Below are 10,248 nucleotides of genomic sequence, written 5' to 3'. Positions count from 1 at the left end.
AGAATCCAAGGGTGATGGCCTGAGTGTGCATACTCCTATTAGGGCCTGGATTGTTTTCTCAACTCACTCTTTTTCCTGGAAAAAAATGTACCCAGTAAGCCCTTCATTGATGTGGAAGCCACCATGCCTTGTGCAGCTGCCCCGCCGTGTCTGTCCGCAGTCGTATGGGACACATGTTTGTGTCCTTTTCACATAGCAAGTGTCTTTTCCTCTTCTGGAAACTCGTTCTTAAAATCCATCCTTTGGTGGTGCTCCACTGTTAGTTTTTCCCTGTCTGCATGTGTGAACAGGAGACTGCCCTCAGCAGTTTCAGGACTTCAGTTCTGTTTCCCCAACACATTTGTGGCATCACCGTCACATTGACTGTTGAGCCCAAACCAGGACTTCAAGATGTTTTGGGTCATTTAATTATTGCATCAGCCATAGCTTGACCCCCGATTGTGGCTAGAGGAATAAGACAGGCAGGGAGTTCACTGAGTGATCAGCCCGTTTCAGACCCACCGTGGGCCTTCAATTGTAGCTGTGATGCTGTGACCTCCCACTCAACCAACCAGGCCACCTGCCCTCCGAACTAGATTGACGAGTATGACTTCTTCTGGCCACAAGTGGCTTTATTTTAGCTCTCCTGGGGGCTCCTGAAAGTTTCATTTCTCTCATTGGAAACCCCCCATTCTTGTGGAGGGCAGGCTTTGTGACGTCCCCCACACGGGCTTTCTAGCGCCCTCCAGCTTCTCAGCAAGGTCACCCAATTTTCTGAAGTTCACAGGATGGACATGGTGATTGTCTGTAATTCTGAGTGGAACCAAGGCCTGGGGATTTCTGAGTAGTGGTAGAAGCAAAGCTGGAGACACTGAGGCTAGGTTTTCCATGGTGGTCTCCACTAAGTTAAAAAAAGAAAAATCAGAGTTTGCCCCGCACCCAGGCTCTAGGCTTGTGGCATCCGCTGTAGGGGCTGACGATGTGCTCAGAAGGCTGGCCCTGCTCGTTGAGGGGTCTAGAGGAGCAATACTATGGTGGCAAACAGGGCTTGAGAGTTCAGGCCTGACCGTCAGTGAATGGATAGATGGATAAATGCAGGCGGTCCACGCATGCAAGGGACTGTCCAGTTCAGCCATAAAAAGGAGTGAGGCACCGACCTACCATGACGTGGACGAACTGTGAAAACCCTTCGCTCAGTGCAATGGCTGGATGCCTGGGAGTATCTGGTATCGTTTACACAAAATGACTAAGGACGTTGAGGCCGGAGAGATACCAAGTACGTTGGTGGTACCTGGGGTGGGAGAGGGGCGTGGGAGTGAGTGGCAGCAGGTTTGTGGTGATGAAACTTCTTAGAACCAGATGATGGTGAAGGTTGCACAACACTGTGAATGCCATAAATGCCACCAAATTGTCCACTTTAAAATGATTAATGGTTAACTTCATATTACGTGGGGTGTGTGTACTTAGTCGTGTCCAACTCTTTGCGACCCCAGGGACTATAGCCCACCGGGTTCCTCTGTCCATGGGATCCTCTGGGGAGCAATACTGGACTGGGTAGCCATGTCCTTCTCCAGGGGATCTTCCCAACCCAGGGATCTAACCCATGTCTCTTGTGTCTCCTGCATTGCAGGCAGATTCTTTAACACTATGCCACCTGGGAAGCCCATATTATGTGGATTTGTACCTAAAAAAACAGAAAAGCATGCAGGCCTACAGTCAGAAGCCCTGGGTTCAAACCCCACCTCTCCATCTAATGGAGAGGCTAATGGAGCTTCGGGGTGAGGGAGTGGGAAACACAATTCAGCTTCCAGGATTCAGGGTCCCCATTCACGCAGGGTACGGCATCACCTCTGGCCTCTGGGGGGTGGGTGAGGCAGCAGGGTGAAGCCCCCATTCCTGACAGAGCTGTGACTGGTGCGCTGGTGTGAGGGTGAGACAGACAGTGACCTTCCAGGGCCTGGGGACTGGCCATGGGTGCCCCGATTCTGCCCTCGACCTTCTGGGCAGAGCTCAGCTGGACCCGGTGTCAGAGGAGACATGTGGCCCACCCATAGCCACCCCGTGACGAGCGCTGGTCCCTGGTCAGGCCTGGCCACCCGTCTGGGTCCTACCCCCACACGTCTGGGTTTGTGATGCTGAGTCCTCCTCCTGGGCCTTGCTCCAGGCACCTGGCTTGACCAGCAGAGGACTAGCCGTTGGACTCTAGTCCGATTTCTTCATGCAGATAAAGTGCAGCCTACACTTCTGCTCCCCTCCTGCCCTGCCCTGGGGCGGGGGGCTCCTCTGGGACACGCTGCTGCCCTGCTCACTGTTACAGTTGAAGAGCATCCCCCCTAAACTGGGCGCTGTAGTCCTAACCTCGGAGCCTCAGAACCTGACCTCCTCTGGACATAGGGCCGCTGCAGGTAGAACTAGTTAGGAGGAGGTCTTCTTGGAGCAGGATGACCCCTAACCTGATACATCTGGTGTCCTTGTAAGAAATGGCCACGTGATGATGGACACCGAGTGCTGGTGGAGGCAGAGGCTGGATGGATGCAGCCACAAGTCAAGACCACCAGTGACACGGGAACCAGAAGAGGCAGGAAGGACCCTCCTCTTTGCAGGGGGCTCGGCCCTGTGGTCGAACTGCAGGCCTCCAGACCCTAAGAGGACAAACTTCAGGTGTTTGAAGCCTTTGGGTTTTGGCACATGGTCTCTGTGGCCCCAAACTGCTGTGAGATGTTATAAAAGGTGGCGCTCCTCCGCATGGGGCCCCCTTAGGTCTCGCTGTTTCATTAGTCTGTGCAGGCACAGGGAAGGCCCACCTGGCTGGTGCACAATGTCCCCCGCCAGCCTCTCCCTCCCCCTGCTGCCACACCCACCCCCCAGCTCCATGGGCAGCCTACCCTTTCCTGAGAGAGGGAAGGGGCGGGGCCCAGAGCCGCAGCAGCTGGGGAAAATGCCCTGGAGAACCAGCTTCTGCCTGGAAGGAAGGAGAACAGGTGAGTCAGTGTCCTGCTGTGACCCCCCATTAGGATCCTGTAGACGTTGATGTGAGCCTGCAGGTCATCGGACCCGTTGTCCCCTCCTTCCTCAGACTGGCCACCTCGGGGACATCTGGAGTGAAGCGGGGAGGATGAGATGGCTCAGAATGCTAAGCCAGCTCCCTGTGGCCCAGCTCGGGCAGTCAGGAAGGACTCTGGCATGATCTGTCCTGGCCTGTCTGTGATTCCATCCCGAGTGGACATGGCGACAGGAAGGCCTCTTCTGTCTCTGTCCCTCACATCAGTGCAGCTGGACAGTTCCCTCGGGAGATCCCAGATGCCCCAGGACGAGACTCTGCTCCCTGTGCCCGATTGCCAAGCCCACTTTGGGGGCATCACCCATGTTGCCCCATGCAGCCCCATGGGGCTGCCCTGCTGGCTGAGGACCTGAGACTCTTCCTCCACTCAGCGTACTCCCCTGCTTTAGGTTTTGCCCCTTTTAGTTTCTAGAAACTACGTGGGTAATGGAAAAACAAGATGGCTAAGACTGAAAGCACAGCTCTTGAAACTTAAAATGACCACAAAGGGACTTCCCTGGTGGTCCAGTGGTTAAGACTCCATGTTTCTACTGCAGGGGGCCCGGGTTCGATCACTGGTTGGAGAACTAAGATACTGCATGCCACATGGTGTGGTGAAAAGAAAGAAAGAAAGAGAAAACGAGCAAGAATTCAAGAGCTGCAGGGAGTGGGAGATTTCCAGCCTTGATCAGCTTTCTCTGTCACCTCCCGAGAGCTTCTCCACCCCGGCCTCCCAGTTCAGCTGAGGGCAACTCCATCTTCCGAGCTGTTTGCACCAAGGCCCTTGGCCTTATCCTTTTTTTTTTTTTAAAGCTATTATTCATTTATTTTATTTTTATTTTTGATTGTGCTGGATGTTAATTGCTTGCAGGCTTCTCATTGCGGTGGCCTCTCTTGTTGGGGGCATGGACCATAGCGCACGGGGTCGGTAGTTGTAGTGCATGGGATCTTCCCAGACCAGGGATAGAACCCATGTCCCTTTCATTGGCAGGCAGCTTCTCATCCACTGGACCACCAGGGAAGTCCCCTTGGCCTTATCTTGATGCCCTGCTTTCTCTCACACCCCCAGCTGGTAGGGCTGGAGATCATGACACAAGTGTGTCCTGCACCTGACACTTCTCACTCCTCCTTCAGGGGGCTTTCCACCTGGGGTTTGTCCGTCACCCCACGTCTCCCCTCTTTGAGAACCTGGGTGAGACATGCATGTGCCCTGCAGCTGTCCTCACACCCCTCAGAGCAAAAAGCCCCCCATTCCTGCATGTGGCCCCCAAGTCCACTCTGGATGTGGCTCGTCTGGTCAGTCTCTGACCTCCTCTCCTGCCACTGTGACCCTGATGCACCACATCTTGGCCATGCTGGCTTCTCTGCCACTCCTGAACTTTCCAGAACTGCCGGAGTCCAGCTCCAGCTGGTCCAGAGTTCCCTCAGGATGGACAGCGTCGGCGATGCAAATGAGAAGGCACAGTGAGTCTTAGCATTTCCAAGTGTCTACCAACTTTATTGTTTTTTAGACAGCTTTTATATTTTTAGTGGTATATAGAAACAAATGTAAAGTATAGAGTCATACCAATTCAGCTTAGTGGGCATACCAACTCAGCTTAGTGGGCATACCAGTTCAGCTTAATGGGCAAACCAATTCAGCCTAATAGGCCAGCAGTTTTGACCCTCATCGAAATCGTTTGCATGCCTTTAGTTACCAAAAGCCTTATTTTATTTACATCATCTTCTGGCCTGGTGGCCTGCTAACATCTCGTGACTCTCCATTGACAAGGGTTGATCGGTCAGAACATTTTTGCATCAGGCACAGCAGGAAAGAATTTATCAACAGAAAGTTTTAAGGTAAAACCTGTTTTTGGCAATTTATTCTACGCCTTGAGCTTAACAGAAAAGAATGTGGTTCCATAAAGTCATAGAACAGCAAGCTGAAGATCAGTTCTAAGTAAGAATCATCAGTTAAATCAACAATTGTCTTATTATTGGTATTAAAGCTAAACTTTTATTTATATGAATTTTTAACTATTATGCTTTCATTATATAGGCTAAGTACGTTAAGAGTAAAAACATAGTGAGTAAATATAGACTAAGTAACAGTTTCACAAAGCAATATTTTTTATATTTCCTAACAAGCCTTTTTTCCTGCGAAGGGTTTTGTGCCCATAGGGGTTTTCTGTGCAGAGGCTCTCAATGCTGTTTTATTACTAGGGAGCAGTCATGCACATTAGCTCCAAAGGCACAGGTACATTTATTAAACAAACCAATATGTTAGCAAAAGGAATTTAGATTAGCATACTGTATATCCCAGATAATTTTATTAGGGTGCTACCGTTCAGGGGCCTTGCCGATTGAGGTTTCAGAATGATCTATTTTAGAAGGGAATCAGGAAAGGCCTTTTGCCTAAGTCATAGAAAATAAGAAGAGGTATATTATGGTAAACATCAGAAAGGCAGATATCATCTTTAAGGTGAGCACTGAGGCAGCCTTCCGAGAATCCCTGAGGCCTGAGAAGCCTTGCTTGATCAGTCCTTCTCCTCATGACCTTGTCATGGGTGGGATCTCGTGAGCTGGCTCCTGGCACAGAACCATCCTGGTATCTGCACGGGCCACCCCTTCACCTCATGCAAGTCTTTGCTCTGTTGTCAGCTTCTCACTGAAACCCACCCTGACCGGGTACCCGGCTTCCTGCCCCACTGTGCTTTTCTCAGAGCCCTGGCCACCTGTCGCTTTGCCCCCACCTGCCTGCCCCACCCATGGTGTCTGGACCGTCTCCCCTGCTGATGCAGACACCACGGGGGCTGGGGTCTCGGCTCGTCATCTCGTCACCCACATTCCCCGAATGTCTTGCCCACTAACGGGTACACGCAGCCAGGGGGTTTTGATAAACAGTCTTGTCAAACTGGAGTGGAGCTGTGTGTGTCATTACAAAACTATGAAACAAGGCAGAGACCATGGCAAGTGGAGCTTGAGTGTCAGGCCTGTTTTTGATGTTCACACTTTTGATTCATGTTTATGTATTCAGGGAGCTAGCGCGCCTGGAGGGTGGCCCCCTCTGGATTTCCAGAGTTCAGTAAAAAGGATCAGATGGTTTCACTTTGCTTAAAAATAATTTCCCTATTTCAACTCCAGTAAAAGAAAACAAACTCACCGACTGACAGAGGAAATTCTGACAGAATAATCTCAACACTGAAAAAATAGACAGTTTTTATCTTCAATACAGTGGTTGGTGAATGTATCTTAAGGATGGAGGAAACAGAAGATTTTTCTTTCCTGTTGACGCACGTTTGAACTTTTCCACAGACGCGGGAGCTGGGTGCTTCTACTGCAGAGTCCCTGAGATGTGACCCAACCTGTGTGTCAGGGAACCTGAGCTGGGCTGTCTCTCACGACAAAACTGCCCCAGACCGAGCCCGCACCCCCAACACTGTGCTGGGCAGGGCCAGGGTCCAGGCGGCTCTTGTGATCCTATCGCTTCTGGAGGAACCTGTGCTCTTTGTCCCCACGGTTTTCAGAGCTGCTCACCTGGGCTACCTGGCCCTTCCTTCCAGCTCCAGCACAGAGGCTGAGGGGACAGCGCCACACAGGCCAGGGCAGGGATGGCAGGTCGGAGCGGCGAAGGCAGATTTCGGGAGCTTGAAGTTCAATTCTGCATTTCAGAAATGTCTGGGAGGATGTTGTTAAGTCCTTTACACGATGCCTCCTGTTGTGAGGGCCGAGCAGTGTGGCCACTCCCTGCCTCTCCATGGTGAACCATGCATGCTCTACACCTGCCCCATGCCTGCCCCGTGTCTGCCCCACTCCTGCCACATGTCTGCCCCACACCTGTCCCACACTTGCTTCATGCAGATTCCGCACCTCCTTCACACCTGCTTCACTTTGCTTACTTTCTTTGGACTTCTCAAGTTATAAGCACCAGATTCCCTGATCGGAGGTGAATTTCTGGTGATCTGAAACATCTAATACCTTCGCTTTCTTCCATCTACTCAGCTAACATGCCATGACAGCTAACTTTAGAAGGACAAAACTTTTGTCCGAGGACCCATGGCCTGTGGGTGACTTGTAAGCACCTGAGAATGTATGATACAGGTGAAGCATGCACAGGCGGGAGGCCCCCGGCACTGAGGGCTGGGTGATGGAGAACATCACAGGAGGGGAGCCTGGGGATGGAGAAGAGTTCAGGAGCAGAGCTGGAGGGCTAGGGCGCTCCCGGGAGGGGACAGCAGTCCAGGGTCAGGGCAGCAGGCACAGCTGATGGGGGTGGCCGGCAGCACCTGGAGCCAGAGCACCTTGGGTAGTGTCCACCCAGTGGGTATTCACTCAGCTCTGAGAGCAGGCAAGTGAGAACACTGCCTTTTGGAAAACAGCAGGGAATGAGGTGCCAGCGTGAGAACAGCGAGGGTGCCCGGGCGCGGCTGGGGTGAGGAGGCAGGGACACCATTCTCCGGGTGAGGGTGTGGAGGAGAAGGGGCTGAGTGATGCCCAGACCCATGGACGGGGCACAGCAATCCCATCTGGGTGGGGGCTGCACCCCAGAGCCACGGGAAGGGAGCTCGTGCTTCCTCTCAAGTTTAGCAGAGGCCGTGGTCTTGAACATGGAAGCAGGAGGAATGGTCAAGCTGCTGTTTCTTGCCCAACCTCTGCTAAGAGAAGAGCAGAGATGCTGGATGTAGCAAAACCAGAGGGCTGGCGACATGATGCTGTCTGGAGACGGGGCGGCCAGGGGGCAGTGCGAACGTGGAGAATGGAGGATGGGAGGCTCGGCAGGAAGGGTTGTACCAACAGGACCCACGGATGCCTGGCATGCAGGAGGAAGGGGCGGGGGTCCCCCAGGACCCTCAAGGCTGGCCCTAGTGCTGGGTGGACGGAGGGACGAGCCCCACAGAGGAGGAACCCCACTCTTGCTGGGGTACAGGGGGCACACCATACTCGGTCGGGAGCTCTGAGGAACGGGTGTCCCAGGAGAGGAGGAGGAGCCGATGTCAGGCAGGTAAGAGTGGGGCTTCCAGGGATGGGGTGGGGGGTGCTGGGTGGGAAGGGGCTGGACTCCTGGTTGGCACAGAATGGACAACGGAGGGGGTGTGGGCAGGGTCCACATTTGTACTTTGACAAAACGAGAAAATAATATGAAAGCAAAGTGGGGAAGATTTGAAGTTAAAGGCTGGCCCAGAATTCCAGGGCACAAAGCTCAGCCACAGTCACTTCACAGCGAGCGGGTCCCGCAGACCCGACGACCTCGGCCCCGCGTCTGGCCGCCACTCAGAACAGGGAGTGGTGGGACCTGTGTTTGTTTTCTGTACCGTGGCTTTGAGGGCTGAGACCGACGTCCTTCCTCCCCGTGTGTTTGTGGTTTCGCTCAACGCGTCCGGGCTCCGTGTGGTTCCCAAGAGAATGTCAGAGTCCCAGGGCTAATGCCAGATTTTAAAAATAACCTACAAAGCAGAACACCTACCAGGAGACTAAGACTTCTGTGCGCAGAGGAAGGCCCAGCGTGGACATGAAAGAGGAGACAAAATCACCCACCCACTCTCGGGGCTCTTGTTGGGACAGGATGTCACCAAGGGGTGGGCGTTGTCCAGCTCAGGTCCCCATGGTCCCTTCTCCTCCAGCAAGGCTCCTCTGGACACCAGCCTTTCTCTGTCCTGAAGTCTCTGTGGGAACGGATGGCCTGTGGACAGTTGATGCACGGCTGCTCTCGCTACCAGCCCTAGCTCCGAACCCTAAGACCCCCTCCAATTACTGCACTTCCTTCCATACCTGAGAACCCCACCCTCATAAGCTGCAGGCTGCCTGAACACGTGCCTTTGGGTCGGCATTTCCATCAAGGCACAACCGCAGGTTGTTATACAACGAGATTCTCACTTGGCTGTTAAGTTCAGGGCTTTGGGTTTCTTCCGTGAGGCTGTATCTCGCCTTCAGTCACACACATCAGAGAGACAGGAGCAAAAGGCTGTGCCAGGCCCAACGGTGGCCTGCAATCCAGATGGGCTTCCTGCCAGTTCCATCGCCTCCTGCCTCCAACCTCTCCAGCAAGCCCAGCTTCCCCTTTAAAACCTGGGGGTGACCCCACAGAACTTTCACAGAGCTTCTTGTAACAAATATAAGTGGGCTGACCTCATTCCAGCCCACCCAACCCAGTTGCCTGGGCAGCTTTTTAAAAACACCATTCCTCGGACCTTGGGAACCGCAAGCACCAGGGGTCAGGCCAGCGCCCCTACGTGGTTCTGACATGCAGCGGGGTCAAGGATGGTTGAACGTCATGAGAACGCTCAGCCTAGGCCTGGCCGGGAAGGCGGCCCGGCTGTGTCACTGTCATGGGTGGTGACAGCCCTGTTGTTGGGCAAATGCCTTTGAGTTATCAATTATAACTGAGCAGGAACGTCAGCTCAGAGGCTGGACAGAAACGTGTCCTTTTTGATCTTGTTTCTTTCTCAGCATCTGTTTTGACTCTTCAAGCCAATCCGCTTTCACCAGCATCGCCACTCAGCTCGATCCTTGTGAGGTCACGTTTGTTTTAAACCATCTTCTCTGAGAACAGTTACCTGTGTCCTGCTTCACTAAACAGAGGCCACCTTTCCTGGTGGTACTGGGTATCTGGTGGTGGTGACTCTGTGATGCCTGCATAGCTGATGAAGGATGTGAGCAGAGGACTGACTGCTAGCTGCCACAGAGTGACCAGTGTCCCTGATCCATCCTTCTGCAGTCCCTGCACCCTGGCCCGCATCCCAGCATTTCTGACCCTGCCCTGCAGCCACCTGCTCCTGAAAGAGCCTCGGAAACCTCAGCTCCCAAGGGGACAGCACAGTGTTTCCTGTAAATGGGATGCAACATACACCCTGAGGGTGTGTAAAGTGCATTAGTATTGAGTTTACTCAAATCAAGTTCACATCAAGTCCAGCACGCTGGCCATAGGCCTCTCACATGTGATGTTTCAATTCTCATTAATTAAACTTATGTACAATTAAAACTCAGTCCCTGGTGGTCCAGTGGTTAAGAATCTGCCTGCCAATGCAGGGAACATGGGTTCTATCCCTGGCCTGGGAAGATCCCTCATGCTATGGGGCAACTAAGCCTGTGAGCCATAACTACTGAGCCTGTGCTCTAGAGTCCAAGAGTCACAATAAGAGAAGCCTCCACAAGGAGAAGGCCGAATACTGCAACTGGAGAGCAGCTCCCGCTTGCAGCAACTAGAGAAAAGCCCAAACACAGCAAGGAAGACCCAGCACAGCCAAAAAAGA

Source organism: Giraffa tippelskirchi, chromosome 7, assembly GCF_054371585.1.
Source record: "Giraffa tippelskirchi isolate mGirTip1 chromosome 7, T2T-mGirTip1v1.2.pri, whole genome shotgun sequence".
Classification (NCBI taxonomy): Eukaryota; Metazoa; Chordata; class Mammalia; order Artiodactyla; family Giraffidae; genus Giraffa; species Giraffa tippelskirchi.
This window is presented reverse-complemented; position numbering follows the sequence as displayed.